The 4,125-nt window shown below is 44.6% G+C and overlaps 1 pseudogene; it reads left to right on the top strand.

The window, feature by feature from the left end:
• LOC116687041 (extracellular calcium-sensing receptor-like) overlaps positions 1-4,125 on the top strand; it is a 54,760-nt pseudogene that overhangs the window by 15,321 nt on the left and 35,314 nt on the right.

The raw sequence follows: 4,125 nt of genomic DNA, 5'->3' as shown, positions 1-4,125 counted from the left end.
TGGCATGGTCTGAGTTTCCCAAGTTTGTGCAACACCAATCCAAAATATTCTACCTCTTCTCCTTGTTTCACTGCATGAACACGGTGAGCACACCTTTGACAATAATGTCCAATAAATCCATTGAAGACAAAAGAAAAGTGGGAACTAAGTATGATTGTGTTGTTTCCCTGAGGTGCATGACTATATCTCTGGTGAAAGAGCTCTGGGTATTGCAGCAGAAAACAAAACAAGTGCAGCGCCATCTTACCCCCAATTTCCAAAGGATGCGGAACGGTTGCGGATCCACTCCGAAACGGCGTGGGAGTAATTTGGTTTCCTTTACAGTCATTATGTATATTTCCTCAGGATACGGAACGGCCGCGGAAGCAGACACGCAGAATTTCTATTTTTGCCTTTGCCTGAGAAGTTCTGCTGCAATTCTGTACACAGCAGAGGGACAGGAAGTCGAGCACAGAAACAAATACATTTTCAAAATAAAATAGTGCATGCTCACGACGGGTCATATTTCCCAGCACTTCATCTTGAAAACACAGTACAGAGTAGTTTCCTCTCAACTCCTCTGGATGGAATCAAACTGTTGTTTTTGTGGTTCTATTCTACGTGATCTCGCAAGATCTTGTGGGTCCTCAGGATTTCAGCTGTCAGTCATAGCTGCAGCCGTTCCGCAACCAATCCGGATCTTGTAGGTATTGTCGGACGGTGGAGCATGGAGCAGACACGCAACGGAGCCGCTCTGCAGCCGTTCCTCATCCTGTGGAAATTGGGGGTTAGATGTAAGACTATAAATTTAAAAAACAACCACTTTACTTGTCTAACTCAGATTGTTAAAGCTTCATTTTAGCTTCAGCTGAACTTTTGAAAACAATTACATATATTGAAACAGAAGTATTGTTAAAAGAAATGAAAATGTTTTGTAGCATTTGTTCATTTCTATGATGCCAGGTGCCTGTGTCAGTGTGCTCTGACAGCTGTCCTCCAGGAACTCGTAAAGTTCTGCAGAAAGGAAAACCCATCTGCTGGATGATGTATTACCATGTCCTGAGGAGAAATTAGCAACTCTACAGGTATTTTTCTTATCCTCATAAATAGCCAATGTACTGTACAAAATCATATACAGTGGATGCTCAAGCCTTTTGGTTTTAATTTTTCCAGATTCCCTGATTGTTTCCTCTGCCAAGGAGTTCTGGCCTAATGCACAGAGGAGAGACACTTGTCTCCCCAAAGCTGTAGGAGTTCTTTCCTACAAGAGGTCCTAGGAATCATCCTGGCGCATTCTCAGTTGGTGGCGCCTGTCTGGCCATTAAAAGAGCGTCTGTGTTCTATCGTCACAGGGGACATCCCCATTGTCAGGGCCAACAATTCTGAGCTGAGCTTCTGCTGCTCTTCTCCCTGACTCATGTTTCTTATGTTCATTAACATTTCACGGAGCACCTCGAGTGGTCCTGTGCAGCGCCAACAGCGTTTGGGTATCACCTTGTCCCTCGTTGTCTTGTGTTCTAGGAAAAACACATAGTAGTGTTAATGGCCTTAGTACCTCCCAGGTGTAGTATGTGATGAAATGGTTTGGCCTCCACAGCAAAGAATGCTGTAGTGTCTTTAACGCCTTATTCAAGTTTTAATATGCACTATTTGGTTGGGTCGTCGTCCCCCTTTTCCCATAAAAACCTAACCATATCAAGAAGATAATCAACCTGGAGTGTGCATTAGCTCAGCTGTTGGGTTCTGGGCGGGCTCGGGTAATAGGCATACTGGCTGTCTTTTGCTTTGTGTTAGCTGTCCTAGCTCGGAAATTACCTATAATTTTAATGAAGCCAAGCTCATCCACCTTCAGCATGCTGATATTCTGTTGTCGGGATCACCTTTATCCCAGCATATCTTAGCTCTCCGGGAAATTACTGTGGCTGTGGAGATATTGGCCATCTGGCCTCAGTTTTGGACTAATTCGTGTGATATTTGCTCAAAAAGTTTATCATATTGTTTTTAACCAGAGAAGACACCAAGAAGCATTTAATGAACAAAAAATCAATCCTAAAACATCTGGATTTGGAATAGTTAGATGGAATTTACAGTATGAACCTTCTGCTGGCCCATCAAAAAAAATCTTCATCTTTGTTTTATTGGGAATTAAGTGAATACATAAGTCAAAAATTCACAACAATGCCGTGGTTCTTTCTCTTTTATAAAAGAAATTTTGTTTGTGTTTTAGTTGTGTATTGTATTCAGATGCCCAGTTGACAACCAGACTGGGTTGCCAGATACCTGTAAAAACCTAAACTCGTGTTTACAGCTGGAATTGTTAGTACAGCACATTAACGAAGAAATCAAACAAGATAAACAAAATTGTATGACCACAGGTGTAACAAAACCCGGGTATAAATATGATGAGATGTAGTAATTGAAAGGGCTTGAAGCCCAAAGGACGCCCAAGTGGTAATGCCTCCAATAAATAGCAAAGCTTAGCTTCAGCTTATTTATCACGGCTACAAGGGACAGGCATTTCATGTCATTAGCTAGAGTACCCCGTGGTTACTGAAACAAAGTGAGACACCAGCCATAATCCGGCTAACGCCCATGCTAACCCTGAGATGTTACCGGAGGACCAGGCAAGCGGGCCACGGCTGTTCACAATGTTACCTGTTTGGAGGCCGTAGCCGTACAACTTGGTTTTTTTTTTCTCAGCCAAGAGAGAGGGGCTGTAAATTCGGAGAAGAGGACCGTGAGTTTGGAGTAGGTGCTTAGTGATTGTTGCAGTAAATTTCAAGCCAATTAAATGTGGTCAGCGGGTGGATCCCAGTACCTATGGCCCAGTGTGTGAAAATGGTTACGTTATTTAATTACTATTTTAAAGTCCGGTAATATGTCAAGTATTTGTGTGTTGATTATCAAATTTTGATGGTGGAATCCTATTGTGACTTGCATAGGTAGTGTATGGTTATAGCAGTTCCTTTTGTAATTCAAGTATAGGAAGTGTGGCGTTATCACGGTGGATGGCATGGCTATGATTGTTTGTGTTGTTTAGTGGCTGTGATACTGAATTCTAAAGCCAAAAAACGGTCTTGCGGTAAGTGGTTCCACAGAGGTCTGCGCGAACGCAAGGCTTCTAGGAATGGCAAATTGCAACATCTAATGTGAGCTATCCTCCGCTGTGCTGTCAAAAAGTAATGTCTGGTGTGATGAGTTTGCAACAGAACGGCCCAACAACATGCACAGGCTCAGAGAGAAAACCAAAGGCTTTATTGGGAATAAAGCAGAGAAGTCAGGGAGAGAGAGGTGAGAGGAGGCGGACGCAGGGTCCCGAGCTAAGGCACGAGGCCCTGAGGGATGGGGATGGAAGGAAGCTCTGGGTGGAGGGGGAGATACGAGGGCGAGATGTCCGAGTGGGTATGAGCATTGAACCCGAGGAGCAGAGGAATGATGAGGGGAGGAAAGGCCGGGGAAACGGGAAAGGAGCACAGGTGGAATGGCCCCCCGCCCCACCCGCCACAAGTAGCGGTGTCGCGATACGAGGGTGACAAGGGGGGACCTGCGTAGTGCGGCCAGCTGACTGGAGATACCAATTGGTGAAGACTTATGGTACTGAACTAACACAAAGGAGGGATTAGACAAAAGGGAAGACAAAGACCAAAATACAAGGGATCTTTCTGGAGAAAGCTTGAACCGTTTGACACAAGGTTGGATCGAAACCAACGATTAAGCAAGGCTGTTGAGTGGATCCGGGGTTTAATACATGTACAATTGGAGCTGTGACTGGCAGGTGAGTACAGAAGAAAGACGATGAGATGCGAGCAGGTGTGGGAAGTCTGCCGTGCCAGATTGCAGGGAGGGCGGGCGGGGAAAGGGGAAATACAAAGGAGAAACAGAGTAGCAGGAAGGGAAGACAGACAAAAAAAACAAACAGAGAAACCAAGAGCAGGAAACCATCTGGGCAACCCAACTGGAAAACAACATAGAAAGAGAAAAAACTCAGCCAGCTGGACCCCAACCAGAATCACACGTGGGTATGTGAGACAAGCATCTAGCACAATTGGCTGTATGGTGCTGAGGTCTCAGCCTCGCAACCTCTCCAGTATTTTTTTTAAATTTGTCCTGCCTAACCTATGGTAAACACTAGCTGTCAGTAGTAAA

Source organism: Etheostoma spectabile, chromosome 3, assembly GCF_008692095.1.
Source record: "Etheostoma spectabile isolate EspeVRDwgs_2016 chromosome 3, UIUC_Espe_1.0, whole genome shotgun sequence".
Taxonomy (NCBI): domain Eukaryota; kingdom Metazoa; phylum Chordata; class Actinopteri; order Perciformes; family Percidae; genus Etheostoma; species Etheostoma spectabile.
The sequence above is the reverse complement of the archived record's forward strand: the minus strand, read 5'-3'. Positions and strand labels throughout refer to the sequence as shown.